General features: G+C 44.2%; 1 long non-coding RNA gene across 1 annotated transcript; it reads right to left on the reverse strand.

Moving 5' to 3' along the window:
- Positions 1-19037: 19037 nt before the first annotated feature.
- LOC139827691 (uncharacterized) lies at positions 19038-21333 on the reverse strand. The gene is made up of 3 exons (XR_011738608.1): positions 20433-21333; positions 19601-19821; positions 19038-19522 (listed from the first exon to the last, which is right to left on the reverse strand). It is a non-coding gene; the product is annotated as an uncharacterized lncRNA (long non-coding RNA).
- Positions 21334-21768: the final 435 nt, after the last annotated feature.

Genomic DNA, 21768 nt, shown 5'->3' on the forward strand with positions numbered 1-21768 from the left:
TGCCCCAGCCCCGCTCGCCACATCAGGGGAACGTGCTTGCCTTGCTGTCACGAAGCTGAGCGCTGTGCACGGGGAGCAGGTCCTGCATTGCCAAGGAAACATGCTGTCACCAGCCTGCAAATCCTTCCCAGCAATATTTTGTATCCCAAGCCATGTTTTTATTTAGCGCCAAGAGTGAACCTCCCTCCCAGCCGCATTTCCGCACTGCAGGAGCCAAAGTTCAGCCAAAGGGCCATGAGATAGAGCTACACAACAGAGGGAACACCACAAAGAAGTATGTTTGAGTAAAATGACAGTCGGTGAATACCCTCTAATTATGCTGACAAAAGAGACAAAAAGCACATACCAGCTGACACTTGGCTGTGTCTCCACTGTGCTAACTGGCTGCGATTAATGAGACGGCAGCACTGAAGCTAAAAAGAACCCAAGCCAGAAAGAAACCTCACTGATTAATTACAAAATTAAGAGAGACCCAGAAGAAAATCTCCCTACAGTCCTTCTACTCCGCAGCCATCCTTGGAAAAGCTTGCCAGATGAGGGGGAGGAGAAGTCTGAAAGGAAAGTAAGCCCCAAAAATTCAAAGTGATGCTTCAGAACTGGCCGGAGAACTTGCATGTTGTCCATCAACCTCATGCAAATCATAAAACCCAGTGGCAGGTGGCCAGTGATGGCCTGAAAATGAATAGCACATTCGTGCTGTTAACACCATTGGAGACAACTTGTATATATTTATGCTGTGCTAATGTTCATAAGTTGTTGCAAAGGAGTGAGGACAGATAATACCTTTGATGAGCCAAGTGCTGAGGCAGAGTGGGACGTGCGTCGAAAGTAGGAAGGATCCATAAGGGAGAACTGGCACACAGCTGGTGTAGCTTCCCGGCTTCAGCAAAACCCTTGCTTGGGAGCTGGGATACAGAGAGTGATGAGCAGCCCTAGCTCAACTCTGATCCTTATCAGGTCCTTTACTGAATCAAACCCCAAAAGAACCATAAACCAGAAAGGAACATAAAATGGGATTGAACTGCCACACAACTTGTCTTGAAGAAAATATCTGGGTCTGATCCAAGGCTCAGCAGTCAGTGGTCATCTTTAGACTCTTTCTAACAGCCTTTGGATCTGATCACTGTGTAACATATCCTGTTCATTTCTTGCCAACATAAAAAGCTATAAAAAAGCCTAGAGAAATCCATTCATTTTAAACAACAATAGGGCAATAATGCCCACCAACTTCACAGTTGTTGTGGAGACTAGTAGTATTTTCAGTGCATTAAAAGACATAAACCCTGTTTTAATCAAAAAGTACTATTAGTAAAAATAGTTGAACATCAGAAATAATTTACATTTCTATTACTCTAACCTCTTTCAGCTCAGACATTAAGGTCCCAACTTCCTTAGTATGCCAGATTCATACAGGAGTCACATACACACATGTAATTTGTAATACACATATTACAAAATAAACTAAAATCCTAACCAACTAGTCAAAGTTCCTTTGTATTAAAAGACAATGGTTTGATTTCTTCCCTCCTCAATTTGCACTAGCGCAAATGCAGTTACTAATCACCTGCTCATTGAGTGAGCTCTGCTTGCATATTGGGCATATCTCAGTGCCTGTAGTAGGATATCCACAGCACACAAATTGGGGTGCACGTGTGTGTGCCTGGGGGCATGAAGGCATCCAGATAGGAGCAGGATTAAACAATGTTTTCATCTCTTGCCTGTTATGGCCTCAAATTGCGCCAGGGATGGATATTAGGAAAAAATTCTTCATGGAAAGGGTTGTCAGGCATTGGAAGAGGCTGCCCAGGGAAGTGGTGGAGTCACCATCCCTGGAGGTGTTTAGACAAGGTTCTCAAGGACACGGTTTAGTGCCAGAGTTAGGTTATGGTTGGACTTGATGATCCTGAGGTTCTCTTCCAACTGAAATGCTTCTATGGTTCTATTATTCTGTTTTTCCTGTTTCACAGCATTGGCACCACCACATAGCCTCACAGCTCTGTGCTCTGTCCCTTACTGGGTTTCAGAAGATGGAGAAGAGCAGTTTGGAGGGCAGCAGGAACACAAGAAGGGTAACCACTCATCAGTGGGGCACTTCAGCTCATGCAGCTGTTGTCACGCACAAAGAGGCTCTGCAAGGAGAATATACAGTGTATGCCTTGGCTGATATACACCTCAGACAGGCAAAACTAAAGGGTCACTAAGGTGAGCATTAACGCACCCATCATCCCCTGTAAGATGCCTTGTGAACCTTGAGCAGTGGGAGATCTCCAGGCTGGTGGGGCAGCAGATCCAGAGCATGGCACTATTGACTCGCTTGACCTGCAGCCTGCAGTACAAAACCTCTGGTCACCACAGAAATAATGGACCAGCATCTTTTTTCCACATACTTGGGCAGGAAAAAACCAAATTCTGATGTTAGTGTCGATTTTTTTCAGGAATGAGTCAAAATTCATCCCATTTGGTTTGACTGTGCAGTCCACTTCACACAGTATGCACCATTTCAGCTTTTCCCACCTATTTTATTAACAGAATTAGCATAAAGATTTACACAATCTTTAGAAGACTGTCTGCCATAAACTTAATTTGCCTTCTGTGTCACTCGTGGGAAATCAAGGACTGAGATAATCAATGAAGTTCACAGGAGTTCCTGAATCAAAAAAAAGTCTTGAGAGGACAGAGTTTCTGTGTCAGGATGCACTTAGGTGTTAATTCAGGCAAATACATTCTTTTCTTCAATCATGCTAACCCACAAGCTCAGTGATAATAACCTTCGTGTTAGATTGCTTTGACCCATCACCACTGCTCAGGATTTGGAGAACGATAGATTCCAGTCTGGCTTTTTGCCACGTCAAATAAAATGAAAAAGCAATTTATCCAGCCTCTTGGAGGAAAATGACAGCACTCAAGGAAAAGGTGCTCAAGATATAATTTAATTTAGGTGTGATGAGCTTCACACATTTCTCCTGGGTAAATCAGTCAATGAAGTTTCCACCTCATCCATTAGATGTGTTAGACTATTTTAAACTTTAAAAAAGAAAACCCAAAACTCTTATAGAGTAGGCCAGGAGAAAAGGTCGAAGATATCAATAAAGATGGTTGAAACAGCATAACACCTAAAAAAATTGTGAGGTACCATCAGCCTGGGGCATATCAAGAGGGAATCTGTACCTGAGACCAACTGAGATTTCCAAATAGCTGAGAGTGCCATTGATACAAGGGAGCTGGAGGTGGGCTCCTCCACCATCCCCAGGATCTGCTCCCCCTTTGTTGACTCTCTGATGAACAGTCCTTTATGATCTCATAGCCTTCATCAGCTTGGTGCAGCCCTGTCTCATGTAACCACGGGAACTGGAAGCAAATGTGCACGGCAGACGTGAGGAACAGGCCAGAGTTGCATAAGAAGGTACCTAAAGCCAAGGTGAAGCAATAACTATACATCTCATATTCATACATGATGCGAAAGATATATATTTTATATACTAAATCACTTCTGGTCGGCATGTGGACAGTGGTCAACTTTGTGAAGAGAAGAAAGGACACAAAATGCACAGGGCAAAATAGCAACAGGTACCATTAACATCTCTTTCTTTAGGGTGAGGTAGTAGAATACAAATACAATATACTTTGTTAGTATTTAGGTCCCCATCCTCCATTCCTGCTTCCTCCTGCTGGCCCCTCCAATGTGAATGCTGCCTTTCCTCAGTGTGAAGTTCAGTGTATACCTGTATCCTTACACGATGGACCAAAGTCTTAAAAGCGGGGAGAAAAAATGCATCCCAGAAAAGCCCACTTATGATTTCTGCTGCCAGAGGAGGCCTGTGTAAAATGTTGCCCATTTTACATGGGCAATGTATTGCAGGCACACAAATCTGTGTCTCCAACAAAACGCCCTGAGAGTGCAGATGCAAACCAACAATTTGACCCTGTCGAGATACTCCACAGCAGCAGGTGACAGTAAAACACGAGGTGGTACCTTGTTCTTCACCTCTCCCAGTCTCCTTGGCTCACAGGGGACTTGACAGCTTCCCTGTATCTTGGGATATTGAGCCAGAGATAAGGTCTGCTTGGGCAGGATGAATAATTAACGGCAAGCACTTAGTGCAAATGTTTCCATGCAGCTCTTACGTTGGGCATTAATCAAGCAGCTCCCTGATCTTTAATTGCCACATTGGCTGGTGTTTTCCCTCTCTGTATAAATGCAAGGCTGATATCGCTCTGGTCCCTGCTTGTTGTGTATTTACAACTAGAATCAGAAGAAATCCAACTTGCTCGGTGCAGATGACATTAAGAGGAGACGAGGAGGCAGCAAGGTTAGCTACTGTCAGCTTATGTGTGAAGGAGAGAAATGAGAAAGTTTGGGCTAAAAAGGAGAATGTCATCCAAAGAGATTCAGGAAAAAAAGAGAGAAACAGGAGGAGTAAACAAAATGAGAAAGCACTTGTTAGAGTAGGGAAAAACAGTAACATCACCAAGGTACCAGGAGTGCCCAGGAAAGCTGCCTCTCTGAGCTAAAAATACTGGTTTTGAGAAAGACGCTTGGAGAATCAGAAAACCAGCAAGGGTTTGCTGGAAGCCTCTGCTGCAGAGGAATATTGGAAAATTTGAGCATATGCTATCCAGTGATAAACATTCCTCAGCAGGGAACAAATTAACTGAGGAGCTCGTTGCACCCAGATGCTTAATTAACCAAACTCTGAACAAGCTACTTAGGGTGGCAAACAGAGCAGAGCAGTCTAAACACAGCACTAACCAGCAAAGCATCTTGCTGTGAGAGGGGGGTAACTGGATGTCACAGGCCATTGCTGGGTTGAAAGGCAGCAGGAGTGGCAGTTGAAAGGGGGAAGGCACTTGGGTGGTTTCTACCCAGGACATTTATTGCCAGAACCTTGAAGTAGCAAAGCTTGCACGTGGATTTCAAAGCGAGCGAGTTACAAAAGGCTTTCCAATGCTCAGCATGGTCAGAGCCTGAACTAGAGCAAGTTAAGTCTAGAGATCTCAGACTAAAGCCACTTTGGGATGAGACAGGTCAATAGGTAAAGGTCTAAAAAACATCTTTCCACCTCTCTGCCAGCACAGAGGGGTTTGTCATAGAATCATAAAATCATTTTGGTTGGAGGAGACCCTCGAGATCATTGAGTCCAACCATAACCTAGCTCTAGCACTAAACCACCTCCCTAAGAACCTCTTCTACACGTCTTTTAAACACCTCCAGCGATGGTGACTCCACCACTTCCCTGGGCAGCCTGTTCCAGTGCTTCACAACACTTTCTGTGAAGAAATGTTTCCTAATATCCAATCTAAACCTCCTATGGTGCATCTTGAGGCCATTTCTTCTCATCCTATCACTTGCTACTTGTGAGAAGAGACCAACCCCCTCCATGCTACAACCTCCTTTCAGGCAGCTGCAGACAGTGATAAGGTCTCCCCTCAGCCTCCTTTTCTCCAGGCTGAACAGCCCCAGGTCCCTCAGCTGCTCTTCATCACACTTGTGCTACAGACCCCTCACCAGCTTTGCAGCCCTTCTCTGAACTCTCTCCAGTATCTCAATGTCTTTCCTGTAGTGCGAGACCCAAAACTGAACACATTTTCTCCTCATTTCACTCCAGCAACTTCCAGGTCTTCCAGTTGTGTATTTAAGACAGACTTTGCTCTATCAGCCCGTAGCTGCTGCACCGAGCCCCTCGCAAGGGCTGGAGGTTGAGCGGTTCCTCTGGCCGGTCCGTAGCACACTGGGAAACCCAAACACAGGAAAGAAACAGGACTTGAAGACACAGCAAGCAAAAATTCACAGCCCCTGTTTGAATTTCAGGGCCAATTTCTGACTGAATCAAATTGCAATGCAGTTTGGTTAAGTAACTAATTTCTTCACACGCACACAAAATATGAAGGAAAATGCTGCTGGTGTCCTGGGTTTCACCAGGCTTGAGATATTTGCTGGTTCTCAACCTCACTCGTTGGTGTCAACGCCTCAGCCACAAGGCTCAGCTATCCCTGTGCTCTGGGGAAGTGCTACATTCTCACAAACATGATTTTTTCTCTATTTATATTCTTAGAAACAACCTAAAATTCTAAAAACCTGATTTGCCAAGTGTCCAGGGTGACAGCAAGTGCCTGCCTAGAGGTTTACAGCATTCCTCAAAGACTCTGGTAATTTCCCAGGAGACAGTGACTAAACAAATTCAGCCTTTCATCCGCAGCTTCCAGTTAAATCGCCTTCAACACAAACTCGGGAAAGCAGCCTGTAGTCTAATCTTCCTTGGTTATCCACAGGAGGTTCAGCTACACAGGGGAGCAAAGCCCTGTCCTAAACCAAGAACTTGGCTTCAAAGCCTCTGTATTTCTGCAAGGGAGAAGATTCTGACCATGTTGGCTTTAGAGCTGGGTCAACTTCTGGGAAGACTGATTAATCTTCACCTTCCAGGCTTACGTGCACTTAAAGCTGCAGTCTCTCTAAGGTGTAACATGACAAAATTTGGGTCAAAACCCTAAGCTCCTAACTGAAAGTCATTTAGGAGCCCATAATAAACTCTAGGAGAAGATGTCTAATTTTTAAAGATTTTGAAAGAAAAACCTCATAGGCTCCTCTCCTGAGCTCTCTAACTTCTAATTTTTATCAGTCCCCATGCTGTATTCCTCCATGCTGTGCGTGTTAATGGTCTTCTCATGGAAGTGTGGTTAACTCTCTTGACACTAATTCCAAAGCATTATTTTTTAGTTAAATGTACATATTGCAATAATGAGATGATCTAAGATTTTTTTAAAAAGCAATCCACAGAAAGCCTAGCTGATACAAGAGGATAGGGGGAAATATAAATGTCTCACCGGTTTCCAGTCCTGACAGTGTGAACGCTGTTGCAGTGATTTACAGTCCTGCTGTACAGAGCAAGGACATGGTTACATCCCTGGGGGTGAGCAAATGTCAACAGCACAGCCAGGAAAAATCCTGGCTCCTGTTCACCGGGTGAAGAAGGGATTCAGAGTGTCTCAATAAACTGAAGCCAAGTTTCCGACCAAATAATTAGGAAATATTAAGCAGAATGCATTCCTTGCTCTCCGCACACCTCCCAGCACCAAGGCTGACGTGACGAGGTGGACACCGACTGCAGCGCTTTGCTTCTAGCGGGACAGCAGAGCACTTTACCACCCTCACAGTTAATAGCACCGATTTGGCATTCACACCACCTCCACAGACACACCCCTTCTTCTTTTCTTGCCTCAGAGACATTTACATGGGCTTTTCAAGCACTGGCATCGCTCGTTTTTCATGCCCGCTTAATTTTGCTTTCAGGAGGCTTGGCTGCTCTGTCAATCACACCTTCATTCATATGGTCCAGGTGAGGAAAACCTGCTGCATTTTAATAGGCTCAGGTAAATCTTCCAAAGTCTGAGGATTTTATGAACTCCTGTGCCTCATCTGCTCACTGATCTCACCCTTTCATCTTGTCCCATTAATTCGCTGGGAGGAGAACTCCAGTTTTCAAAACTCTCCTGTTCCCATCTTTCCTGTGGCTGTGCCACTGTCTCTGCTGTTTTCTCTAATCTGATTTGGATAGTGATATTGTTCACCTCGGATGTGCAGGCAAATCACAGCTTAATCTCGGCAGATAAAGGGAGGTTCACCCGGCTCCCACCATCTCTGCCTCGTGCTTTTATCCAGGAGGAGGTGCAGAGAGGAGCAGAGAGGCGGCAATCGGAGCGCTCTCCCAAGTCGATTTTGCAGACTGAATCTCCTTTAATTATGCTTGCACATGAATTAAATATCACCCCTTCCCTCACGCACACCCTGAGCACTGTTTGCCAGGTGGGTGTGGGAAGCGAATGCAGCTGATTACAGCCCTGACTTACATGTGGTTGCAAAGGGAACCGCATTGTGCTCCTGCAAAACCCTTTGCACGCAACTGCCATTTGCACACAGTTATTAATGGGCTTGCACTCCCATGGTGCAGCACACCTACAGGCACACGCATGAACCGAGCCCTAAGAGCATAAGTAATGTATTCAAACATACACATGTTGTGTTTTGTTTTTTAAATGCATGTTCTCGTAAATCAGTTTGTTTTGGTTTTTATATACTCTGAGGTGGGTTGATTCTAAGCACAATCCTAAAACCCAATAAACATATCTCATACTTCTCAAACACATGCTCAGAGCATTACTGCATAAATCCCCCGGCAGGTCCCCAATGCCGCTATCTGGGGCACTTGAAGGAGAGTTTTGCTCAACAGACATAATATCCATAAGGAAGTAAAATATGAACTGCAAATCAGAGCTTTTATCAATTTAGAGGAGGATCACAGCGTTAAACTGGAAGAACTAGAAAACTTTGAGGAGCTGGGAAAAATGGAAGTGGAATGAAGCTCAGTATTGCAGAGAGAGGGTTGTGCATTTGGGGATTACCGAAACATTTACTCTGTTGGGGGTGCATAAGATGAGTGCATGTTGGTGGGTAGTAACGCAAAGCAAAATAAGACAAGATTTTGACAAGGGAGCTCTGCTGAGCCACCATCAGCTCACAGCTACACAGGAGGGAAATTTCCTCCTAAATAGTAGGAAGAAAAAATATTTACAGTAGAGCCAAAGATGCCACTATCAGCGTACAAGCAATTGGTGCTACATTTACCCTATAGCAGTGAGATTTCTGGGGTGTATTGCTCAGCTCTTACTGCTGCTGCGAGCTTGTCTGTCCTATAAATTATCTCTCATTATGCTTGTTATTTCTGAGCAAGTGGGGAAAGGAGAGCAACGTGATGAGATGCTGAGAAAGTCTGGCCAGAGGATTAGCTGTGAGGTTGGGTTTGCTCGCGTCCAAGCCTTCCTGGGTCAGCCAACTCATGGTGACAACCACAACCTCCCCCAACAGGCGTTTATTCATACACAAACACAGAAGCTCTCTTTAAGGTTTATACAGAAAATTACAGGAAAAAACAAAAGGGCGAGAAGGGGGGAAGTGTAATCTGATTAAGCCCAGCCCAGTCAAGACAAAAGGTAAATTCTGGGTGCCTCCAGCCAAAATTCTCTGAGGTAGAGGGAGGGTGCTGTCAATCCATTCCAACACTTCAGTTGAATAAAGGCTCATCAGCACCAGCTGCTTTTGCAGTCCCTGGTCCTTTGAGCATCCTTTGGCTGCATAGTCCACCCCTTACCTCCACACAGAGAGAAAGCTCATGGCCAGGACAATGACAACTCTGTGTCCTCCACCATCTACCGCCAGAATTTCCCTTGCAAATAACATTTTGTTCGTATGTACATTTACCTCTAAGCAGTTTGGCATTAGTCAAGCAAAGATTATTTTAAAAAGTTAGCAGGAGAAAGGTGGGCAAACTCTGATTTTCTCCCAAGAAGAGTATATTCTCAAAGACCTGTGAGCTAATTCACCTGGGTAATATGTGGAGCATCTCTGCTTTGCTGCAGAAACACAGCTTCCTGGGGGATTTCCTTGCTAGGTTTTCTTAATATCACCTCTCAGCTGTCAGGTTTTTTTCTGTACACATGCTCTTCTCCAGATTAACTTTCAGGCAGGTGAAGTCCCCAGCCAGATAATTTTGTGGTGAAATCACTGGATGTTTCAGGCTTCTACAGATCCCAGCGAGAGCAACGTGTAAGTACAGTCCATCACTCCTGGAAAAGTGAGACAGAATTAAGAAAAATCACCATAGAAAAATGAGACCGAATTAGCCAAAATTCACAGTAACAATCTATCACAAGCATATCACAAGGGACACAGTTTCACATCTGAAAGGGCTTTTCAGTCCACCGCTGAAGAGTAGTATATAAATGCTACAGGTTATTTAAGTTGGCCTTTCGAGTAGTATAAATTGGTGAGTCAGCCCAAATATTAATCATGAGATAAATGTTAAGTCAACCTGAGCTCTTTTTCTTGGGTTTTTGAGTCTGCAGGGTCACATTTGTGACCATTTTTCTTTAGCCATGAGGAGTAAAAAGAAAATAAAATGCTTTTTTGATGAAAGCTGATACTTGCACAGAACTGAAGAATTCCCAACACTGGGGTGTTTTGTAACCCCCAGCACCATGAAACACGCAGCAGGAGCTCACAATGCTAAAATGACTACAAAGCTGCACCTCCCCTTGCAGGGAGAGCCCCCTCGCCTTGAACTGCTTCTTCCAGAAATGCTCTTCCGCAAAATCTCACACCATTCCCTTTGAAATGCTTAGCAGTCAACCTTAGGTTTGTGTGGTATACCGTGATAATCAAATAGAGTGATTATTTGGGTTTTTTTTACCTCCCCAGAAAGCAGCTTTTTAGCAAGAGCATAATAAATTATTTACAAGATAGAACAAAGCAAATTCGTTCTTAAAGACACACTCAAACATACAGAAAAAGAACTGTTTAAGCATAGCCAGTGTTGATATGAATCAACCTTCTCTCCAGCCATTTAATTACTCCAGGATTAGGAGTGCCTAAGTGATGGTCTGCACTTTAATTAATGAAAACATCCATTATTATTCTTTTATGTAGAGCAGTGGAGCACCTGGAGGCCTTCTGCAGCTGAGCCCCTTATGCTTGCACCCAGGCTTAGGAAAAATACACCCACAAACATATTTGGATCGTGATAGATTCGACTGCTAGTGAACCCGGTCTCATCATACAGCAACTTTGAAATACTATACATTTAAAAGGGAAAAAAAAAAAAGTTGAGTCCTTCAGGAAACTGGCTTTGGGCATATTTGAGTGATACGGGTGAAAGTATCTTGCTGAGCAACAGCGCTTTGAAGTTGTTCCCAACTGGATAATGAATGATTAAAAGAACAAAGGAGTTAAGCCAAGTAAAACGCCTGGGTGTGCCCACAGCACCCTTCATCTCTGGAGCACACTGGCTTTGTAAGACTATTTCAAATGGAAGGCAGCATCTCCCTGCAAAGGAGTGCAGCACAGCACCTGACTGCCGACAGTGTTCAAAAAAGCCCATGTCAGCTCGCAGCCAAAGTGCTCAACGCCAGATGGATGACACGCATCAGATATGTAGCCCTGGGTTAGAAGACACAATGTGTTTGGGTAGGAAAAAGGCACCTAAAGACTTATTTCAGGCTTGTGGGTGCTCTGTGGGAAGTACGACATCTCGTATCTAAGTACTTGCCTAATGGAAGAAAGCTTTAGCCCAAGCCCTTCTCCTGTCCCTTAACACCAAGACATGCTTTTCCAGGTGATGCTGCAGAGCAGCAAACAGGCACATGCTCCGGTCCCTGATTTAACTGCTCTGTTAATTCTCATCTCCCTTGCAAGGCTGTCACCAGCACAGTAATTGCTGCTGCGTCCTTTTTCCAGCTCTGTGCCTGCATGACGGCAGTGCTGGGAAGGCTTCAGCACTTCTCCTTCCACCCCACATAAGCAGAGCATATCCATAGCTCATTCCTCTCAGGGCAATCAGAGGAGGGATTTCCACTTGGGAAAACCTCCCTGAGTTAAACAGCCCCTGATGGGGCAATCTATGCAGCACCCTGAATAGATAACTAATTACACTGGAGAAAAGACAGAGACTGCTCAGACATGCGGGCTTTTCCTTTTTAAAATCAAGGGGACTGCAGTTAAAAAAAGAACCGAGGACAGAAATGGTAAATAATGCCTCCTGAGCCCCTCTGAGATGTGTGGATGACACTCATGAGCTAAGAGATTTGCGAGTCACCTGCAGAAATGCCACCTGAGACAAAAGCACAGGCAGGAACTGAAAGCAAAGCTGTTTAGCCCAAGAGGAATTAGATGCACGCTACAGACACTCCAATCTGAAAAGCATCCCTTGAAGAAAGGATACCAGTGGCCAAATCCTCTATTTTCAGTTTGATATCCCAAATTCCACAGGAGAGGGTGTCCAGAAAAACACCACACTGAACTTAGAGCAGCGGAGGAGTCGCAGACACCCACAGCATCCATTTTTTAGCTCTGGACATTACTGTGTGACTATGAGCAGCAGCAGGGGAGGTATAAGGAGACAGCATAATGCTTGTTTGCAGAACTTTTATTGCTAATCAACATTTCTGCAGAGGTCCCCAGCCAGTCCCAGGCAGCGCTGGTTGGCTGGGCCATGGAAAGTGTCCTGTGTAATACCCAAATGGGGGCCAATTTCTGACAGAGATTCCAGCAAAGTAGTAATAGGTATAAACATGCCTAAGTGTGCTGAATCTGAGCAAAAGCACTTGTAGTCAATCTTCGTTCAAACAATAGGACTGTCTTACAAATTGCATACTTCCTTTAATTTCCAGATTTGTTGTGAGATGAACTAAATGCCTCAAGGACCCTCAAAGCATGTCATTTAAGAAATATCACTGTATACAAAGGAAAGCTTTCCTTTCAACCAGCGAGAATGGCTTTAGAAGCTCATGAAAGGCTTTTTCTTGTTTTGTTATTCTCTGCGTTTAGTTCATCCATCTAGGGAAGTAACAAGGTGTGAAGACAAACTTTGTGACCATAGAGGAAAGTTGCTAATGATTTCCCTTTCAATTGCTTGCTCAGCTTTACCTTTGCTAGAAAGCACCACCTGTTGCTGACAAAAGGTGTCATCTCCACTCAGATTAATTGTACTCACATTAATTACTAGTGTGGACCAAGGCTGACTGTGTGTAACATTATTTCAACACATTAAATCTAACAAGCTTGAAGTAGAGCTTGCTGTAATCGGACAGCACATGGTTCTTCCAGTTAGATATACAACTGCTGACCCCGTTATTCACAACCAAATAATCCTTTTAGTGTGACTCGAACCATGACAGCCAGGTTTTCAAGCCTTTTCTTTCTCATTACTTCTTCTCCCTTTATATCTGCTTTTCCTCCCCTCCATCATGGTACATCATGGTACGTTGCCTCGAAGTTTATTAGGTGACTTGTGGCAGCCTATTTCCCAGCGAAGAGCCCTGCAAGAGCAATGCTCTGCTGAAATTGCATCCCCTGAAATACACCACTTTCAGGATTACATTTTCCCACAGCACACAGCGAGTGCCTCAGACTCTATAAAACATCATAGCAACACTGACTTCAGAATCATAGAATCATTTAGGTTGGAAGAGACCCTCAAGATCATTGAGTCCAACCAAAACCTAACTCTGGCACTAAACCATGTCCCTAAGAACCTCATCTACAAGTCTTTAAACATGTAGAGAGCGATAGAAACTTTGATTGAGCCCCAGCAGCAGGCGTGAGTTGAGGATCTGTACCAGTCTCGACAGTCCTGTTGATGATTCTGCCGATGCAATGAGAACAATAAACTTATCCAGTTACCACAGGGTCCAAGCAACTTGACGTGGGCTGTGCTGGTTGCAGCCTTCAGTTGACAGACACAAGCCTTAGCAAGGATGAGCTGGTGCCACACCAAATGGGAGGCAACCACAATTTGGTCTCAGAGGTTTCCTAATGCTGGAGTTGGGATTAGTGCTACCTGTACCATTGGTAAATTTTCACTTGGCTCAGCAACTGCTTAATTAGCTACACAAGAACATGACAAGTGGAGATAAGAAATCTACGAGAACTTGTACCTTAAGCATTTCTCTACCTGTAGGGAAACTCAACACTACAGTGATGTTGCAAGAGTTCATTTGCCACCAGCCCAAGGGAATGTGCTGAGCCAAAGCCCACCAGGAGATCGATCCTCCCCTTTCCAGCAAGGTTCAACCCAGAGATGAGGAATCTTTCCCTCAGAAGCTTTGCTCTGCTTTGAGAGGCACAGCACAGCACCACAGAACCTGGCCAAAGCTCTTGACGGGCTAAACCAGCAGTCCTGAGCCTAAAAGCAATGCTCACTGAAGGGTTCAAAAGGACTTTTTCCACTAGAGCTCAACTTGATGCTTGGTAGGACAAAATCGAGAGCTGCATTCACATGAGGCAGAATATCTTGCAAGCAGAGAGCTTGTAAACTTATATAATTTGTCATACAGACACAGTGCAAGTGTCAAGGTTTGATTGCGGGGTGACAATAAACCATGGCAGATGTATTGCTAGCCCCCTCTCCCCCCTTCCCACTAAGGACAGGTGACTGGGAGGGAAAGAAGGACCAAGAAAAGAGAGTTGGAAAAATTAAAAATGTTTTACTAATGCTACTAATAAAAATAGAGAAAATAATACAAAATATACAAAACCAATCTTGAAAGTCCCAGCAACTGCTCCATCAGATGAAGGGCCGGCACCCAAACTCCTGGACTGGACTCTGCAGCCAACCGGAACTGGATTCAGTCTGGCACTAGGCCTCAGTTCGCAGGAACAACTTGCCAGCTCCTCTCCTAATGTCGGCCATAAGGAAAAGGGATGAGATCCTTGTGATCTCCCACTTCTATATTAAGTATCACATGAATGGGATGGAGTACTCGGTCAGTTCTTGGTCACCTGTTTCTTGTTGCCCCTCTCGCAGGATGTACATCCATCCTTATAAATAACCTTGAATTCCATTGCTATGTCTACCAAAACACATATCTAGCTCTTTAGGAAAATGCAGCTAATAAGAAGGCTTTAACTGACAGGCAAATTCACTAAAAGAGAAACTTGTTTTTAACAAAACCAGGACATTCCACTCCTTATAAGATGCCATTCATGGCATACTTAGACCTTGGCAATACAATCTAATTAATCACAATCTCTCAATACAATCTAATTAATCACTACTACTATATATACACACACACACACACACACATATATACACAGGTGTAATTTATCATTCTCTTAGTCTATGGACCATCCTTTGAAAAGTTCAGTAAGTTCTTTTATCACAACAGTCTCCCAGGGCAGGAAAAATGGTACATCTAGTACATCTCATGACCACTGTTTGTGGGTTAAAGACATCAATTTCGAAGAAGTTGTCAGGCACCACTCGAAGAAGCTAGCTCTGATTTCATCACCACAGTCTTGATCTGAAAAACACTTATTAAACACTGTTAGTATGGCAATTCACATCATACAGTTCAGTATTGAATATTTTCACCTAAAATCAAATCATTTTGAGGTACACACTGAACTTCTCCATCCTTAAGCATCACCCACCAGGTGCTGCCAGGTCCTTGAGCAAAACCAATCCCACGAATGGGCCTGCCTTTGCCTGAGGCACAAGTAACCCAGACTATCTTTCCTAACATATTTTTCATGTGTACTACAGGGACTTTATCTCCTTCTACAGAAGGAGAATTTCTGATCGGGCAGGCCCGGCTTGATTGGTTGATCCCCTAGTGTTGACCAACCAAGTGGCTTTTGCTAAATGTGAATCCCAGTTTTTAAAGGTTCCACCACCCAGTGCCTTTAGTGTAGTTTTTAACAAACCATTGTACCTTTCAATTTTTCCAGAAGCTGGTGCATGATATAGAATGCGATATACCCACTCAATACCATGTTCTTTTGCCCAATTGTCTGTAAGACTGGTTTTGAAATGTGTACCATTGTCTCACTCAATCCTTTCTGGCGTACCGTGTCACCAAAGGACTTTCTTTTCAAGGCCCAAGAGAGTATTCCGGGCTGTAGCATGAGGTACAGCATATGTTTCCAACCATCCAGTGCTTGCTTCCACCATTGTAACTACATAGTGTTCACCTTGATGTGTTTGTGGAAATGTAATATAATCAATCTGCCAAGCCTCTTCATACTTTTATTTCAACTATCGCACCCCATACCACACAGGTTTTAACCATTTAGCTTGTTTGATTTTGGTGCAAGCTTCACATTCACAAATAACCTGTGAAATAGTGTCTATAGTTAAGTTCAGCCCTCGATCACGAGCCCTTTTATATGTTACATCTCTACCTTGATGCCCTGAAGCATTATGGGCCCACCGAGCTAAGAAAAGTTAACTTTTATGTTGCCAGTCCAAGTCCACCTCAGTTACTTTGATCTCAGCAGCGTGATCCGCTTGCTGGTTGTTTTGATGTTCCTCGGTGGCTCGACTTTTAGGCACATGAGCATCTACAGGACGAACTTTCACAGGCAGGCTCTCTAGCCAAGCAGCAACGTCTTGCCTCAGTGTGGCAGCCCAAATGGGTTTACCTCTGCATTGCTAGTTGCTTTTGTTCCATTCCTGTAGCCATCCCCACAAGGCATTTGCTACCACCCATGAGTCAGTATAGAGATAAAGTACTGGCCACTTCTCTCGTTCAGCAATGTCCAAAGCCGGTCGGATGGCTTTCACTTCTGGAAATCGACTAGATTCACCTTGTCCTTCAGTGGCTTCTGTAACTCGTTGTGTGGAACTTCACACAGCTTTCCACCTTCGATGTTCACCTACAAGACAGCAGGATCCATCTGTGAACAGTGCATACTGCTTATCAGTCTCTGAAAGTGTATTATACAGTGGTGCTTCTTCAGCACGTGTTACTTCCTCCGCACCTGGAGACATCCCAAAGTCTTTACTTTCTGGCCAGTCTTCAATCGCTTCTAAGATCCCTGGACTTCCAATCCGAGCTCGTTGTGTGATTAATGCAATCCATTTACTCATGTAACATCGGTTGCATGATGCGTAGAGGGAACCGTCCCTTTGAACATCCAGCTCAGCACCGGCAGTTGAGGTGCTAGGAGGAGCTGTGCTTCAGTACTGATCACTTCTGAAGCAGCTCAGACTCCTTCATATGCTGCTAGTATCTCCTTTTCAGTTGGAGTATGGTTGGCCTCAGATCCTTTGTATCCTCAATTCCAAAAACCTAAGGGTTGACCTCAGGTTTCTCCTGGTGCTTTCTGCCAGAGGCTCCAGGTAAGTCCATTATCTCCAGCTGTGATGTACAGCACATTTTTAACATCTAGTCCAGTCCGAACTGGTCCAAGGGCCACTGCATGAGTTACCTCACGCTTAACTTGTTCAAAGGCTTGTCGTTGTTCAGGGCCCCACTCAAATTGGTTCTTTTTATGAGTCACTTGATAGAGAGGTCTCACAATCTGACTGTAGTCAGGAATATGCACTCTCCAAAAACCTACAACACCCAAGAAAGTCTGTGTCTCCTTTTTATTAGTAAGTGGAGACATAGCTGCAATTTTGTTGATCACATCCATTGGGATCTGACGATGACCATCTTGCCATTTGATTCCTAAAAACTGACTCTCTCGTGCAGGTCCCTTGACCTTGCTTCGTTTTATGGCAAAACCAGCATCCAAAAGAATCTGAATTATTCTCTCACCTTTCTTGAAGACTTCTTTCGCTGTGTTGTCCCATATGATGATATCAATATATTGCAAGTGTTCTGGAGGTTTACCTTGCTCCAGTGTGGTTTGGATCAGTCCATGGCAGATGGTAGGACTGTGTTTCCACCCCTGGGGCAAGCGATTCCACATGTACTGGATGCCCCTCCAGGTGAAAGCAAACTGCGGCCTGCACTCTGCTGCTAAAGGAATAGAGAAAAATACATTAGCAATGTCAATTTTAGCATACTACTTGGCTGCCTTTGACTCCAGTTCAAATCGCAGTTCTAGCATATCAGGCACAGCAGCACTTAGTGCTGGCATAACTTCATTCAGGCCACAGTAGCCTACAGTTAGTCTCCACTCATCACTAGGCTCAGGCACTGACCAAATTGCGCTGCTAAAAGGTGAGCGAGTCTTACTGATCACACCCTGGCTTTCCAGCTGACAAATCAAGTTCTGGATAGGAATCAAAGAGTCTCAACTGGTGTGATACTGCTGGCAATGCACCGTTGTGGTAGCAATTGGCACCTGCTGATCACCAACCATCAGCAGTCCTACAACAGAAGGGTCGTCTAAAAAATGCAGCTAATAAGAAGGCTTTAGCTGACAGGCAAATTCACTAAAAGAGAAACTTGTTTTTAACAAAACCAGGACAGCAAGACATAGGGATTAGACCACGTCTTGGCATTTTCTCATCTTTTCCTGTCTTAGTGAGTCACTAACTTGCAGTGGCCTCTGTCAGACACCCCGTGGGGACCCTGCCTCTGGCCGCATCTCACCCAGCCTCACCAGCAGGACATGACTGCAGGGCTGCTCTGCAGAGCCCCAGACTCCAAACACAACTGTGGGGTGTTCCCACTCATGGGTCTGAGCAAAACCCATCCACATGCAGCTCCTCTTGGGACTAGTTAATAAATGAAAGAGCCAAACCTGCCCTCTTTATGCAGGACTTAATAAAGCAAAGCTCTCTTACATACCACATGTGCTGAAAGGTCTGGGGTGTCTCACAAGCACAACCCACCCCAGGAGACGACATCCATGGGGCTGAAGGAAGCTGACAAGGATCTGCTCCACACTCGCCATGGTCCCACATGAGCCTCTTCCCTTGGACTGCCACCAGGAGGCCAAAAAACCCAACCCTCATAATACCCAACCCTCATAATACCCAACCCTCATAATACCCAACCCAGCAAAACTCTGCTGCTTCGTGATGTCCATGTAGCCTCATTACGAAGGCTTTTATCAATATGCTGGTAAGCAGCAAGAAAGTTAAATTAGTTCAGTTCATACATATTTAAGTACCACGACCTGCATTATCAAGCTCAGGTTCAAAATATTTGTAATGGCACAATTAGCCTCAGGCACATTATCTCACCAGTATCAGCAACTGTATGTATTTATTTACAAATGACACAGGGGGGAATTAAATATTGCTGTTGCTGTTGTCAGGGAAACAATCTACTTCTAAATTTTTAATTTTTTAATTTAAAACGTTGTATTCTAAGCAGGGATAGTCATTAAAATTGTATGAGAAAAAGGGGAAAAAAAACCTGGTGTATCTACCTATGGTGGAATTGATGTACACTGTAATTACAGCAGGTTACAGAGGGAAAAAATGTAGCTTTTATGTGAGACCATGGTTATGAATGTTTCTGCACATTACTTATGATTACTGTTGCTTAAGAAGGAGAAAATAATTTATTCTGCATGTGTAAATCCTTGGCAAAAATTGCAGGTTGGAATACGTAATTTACCTTGTGTACTGCAATTTTTATGCAAATACTAGGATCATCACCATAAAAATGGTTGCTCAGTAGAGACAGATTTGTAATGATATAAATGATAATTTGTGTAGTCAAATTTAATAACTAATATCCTAATTCAGTACTTTCACAGAATTGGTGATACTGGGAACGTGCTCTCCTTGAGCAGATACCTTCCAAAGCTTCCACAGCAGAGATGGACTATCAGAGATGTCAGGAAAATTGCTGCACATCTTGTAAAGGCATTTCTGTAGGAAAAAAATGAGGTGACAATAAGAGGAAAACAGCATACTTTGAATAACATAAGGTGAGACCGCCAGTCTCAATTCCAGGGAATTACATGTAATCAGTGTTTCAGCCTACTCCTCCAAAAACATGAATCCCCGAAGATTCAGCATCCTCTTAAATCAAAACTCACCGCCCCATTCCCTGCCCACCTCCTTGTGTTACATGGCATTCGCATTTTGCTTTGTAAACTAATGCGTGATTTGTGTGGCCAAAAATCGATGCTGCATTCCCAGTCCGTACCCAAGCGGTGTGGGGAAACGAGCCAAATCGCTGTGCAGAGCTGGGAGCAGGGGCGGGCAGTGCTCATCCTGGGGATACCCGCACCCTTGGGGTCCTCCTCGCCGTCTGGACACAGCTCTCGCTCCCATCCCATGCACTGCGGGGAAGAAGCATTTGGTGATGGAATGGGATGGAAAACCTCATATTTTTTTACTCGCTGGCCTATTTGTGTTACCTGAGCTAATAGCTGGCAAGGAGGGGCTCTCCGGGGTATGCCATGCGTCTGCAGAAATCCTGGCTTTGATTTCTCAAACACGCAAGCCATCTGTCAACAGCTCCATCACTGGGAGCAGGGGATGCCTTGGAGGCCACCTCTACTCCCGTGTCCTGGCGTGGCCTTCTGAAGTGTCCACGTGCCCTTGTCCACGCTCATCCCACGTCACACAGTTGGACTGGCTGTTCGGGGAAAACGTGCCCAGAGCTGGGAGATCTGTGGGACAGCTCGACCAAACCCAACAGCTCCCCCACAGTCAGCCACTCCAGACCAGTCTGCCCAGTCTGCTCCAGCCCCCATGGTGCCACAGGTACCACATGCACCATCCCACCACAGCTGCACTGAGAGCAGAAACGTGGAGGAATATTTAATAATTAACAGTTGGTTTTGCCCTGAGGCCCGTTAACATGGGATGCATCTCTCTTTAATTACTGCTGGTTTTCACTCTCAGGCCCTTTATTCGCTTTCCTTTACAGCTCTGAAGTAGTTTGGTTTTCTCCCAAGTCTACCCCCAAATAAAATACCTAATAACACACGTCCTTGGACATTTTTGTGGTGGGGTTAGTAAGTCACAGCGCTAGCTGTGATTCTGTGGATTAAAGCTGAGGACATTAAATAGTGGCTAATGGGTTAACCCCTTGGTGTCAATAGGTTTCCAGCTTTGGTAACTCCATTTGATAGAGTTGGAAAATCCTTGACATTTCGCACCAAGGGGTTAATTTGAAAAGGGATAAGAGTTGTTTTCAGTTACAAGCTTAGGTTTAGTAATAGGGGAATGAAAAATTTAGGTTACCTGGAGACCAACCAGAGTATAAAATTGTCCTTGAAGGTGCATTTCTATGTGATGGTGAAAACAGGGGTTTTTGAACATCATAAAGCTGGAGGAACTGAGAGGAAATACAAAAACAAATGGGTACTCCAGTTTGCTGCTGTTTTCTAACCACCCACATCCCTGGTGACATGTAAGGGGACAGTTCACAAATTACACCCAGGGAATGAAAAGGGATCAACACAACATGTGTATTTAATCTCTGAAACAACTCAAATTTAAATGCGATTCACTTTAGAAATGGCCTGAGTCAAAGAACCAGAGGAAGTGAACATCATTGGAAACCCACAGAGACACCACAGAGTAGCTGCTTTGCCACAACTTGTGGGAAGTCGTAGGAAGTAATTAGCTTCGTCAGGCAGATTAACCTGCGGAAGGGGTGTTAGACGTAGCTCTTCAGGAACCCAAGTGGCATCAGTACCCTTCTTGGTCCCCTTCTGCCACCACCAGTTTCCTGCATTTTGAATGGGTATGTATCACAGAAGGAAAGTTTCCACCTGAACAGTGAATATTGGCTAAAGTGAAGACAAATCACTGGCTCACAGAACAAATTAGTTGTCTTAAGTTCAGCATATCTCCAAGGAGAGAGATACTGAACACTAAATTTTCAGCACAGCGCTCTGGGAAGCCTCAATAACCACAGCCCCATCTCTCCTATCTGGATAATAAATCATTCAACCCAAGAAGGTCCTGTCCTCACTGATTTTCAAGGATATCATCTAGGCAGTCTCACCAGCCTTGTAAAATTCTTTCTAGAAAGGTATTACAACAGCCTTCGTAACAGTATAGTGAATATTATTCCCTGCTTTTTGTTGTGTAATGTGCAGGATACCAGATGGGCGTTAATAAAGCAGGCACACTTGCCCTGTAAAACCTCAGCTTGCAGGTAAAGGCCAGACTACTCAGTACAACTTTAAAATGCCACATGATTCAGTTCACACAAAATGAAATACACATTGCCAACACAATTGAATAGAGTCCCAGTTAGGACTGGGAAACCCTCAGCACTTTTCACTGCAAACCTTGTTCCACCACTAAAAGAGAACCAGGGAAGTTAAATCCTCTTGCACATGAGGTGTGCTGTGCTGAAGGATGCTCTTACCTGCTGGTGAGCTTGCCTCAATTTGAGCAATACTGATTCCATTCAGTGGATAATGATGTGCAAATATTATTGTTACCACAGATTAACAAATTTGTGATATATGTGTTTTTAGAACAAGTACTTTTTTTTAATAATTTTCCTGCAAATTTTTTGGCTTGCTTCCATTCTCCATTGCTTTTCCTAATGACACTTAGTGCT

This window comes from Patagioenas fasciata, chromosome 3 (assembly GCF_037038585.1).
Source record: "Patagioenas fasciata isolate bPatFas1 chromosome 3, bPatFas1.hap1, whole genome shotgun sequence".
Taxonomy (NCBI): domain Eukaryota; kingdom Metazoa; phylum Chordata; class Aves; order Columbiformes; family Columbidae; genus Patagioenas; species Patagioenas fasciata.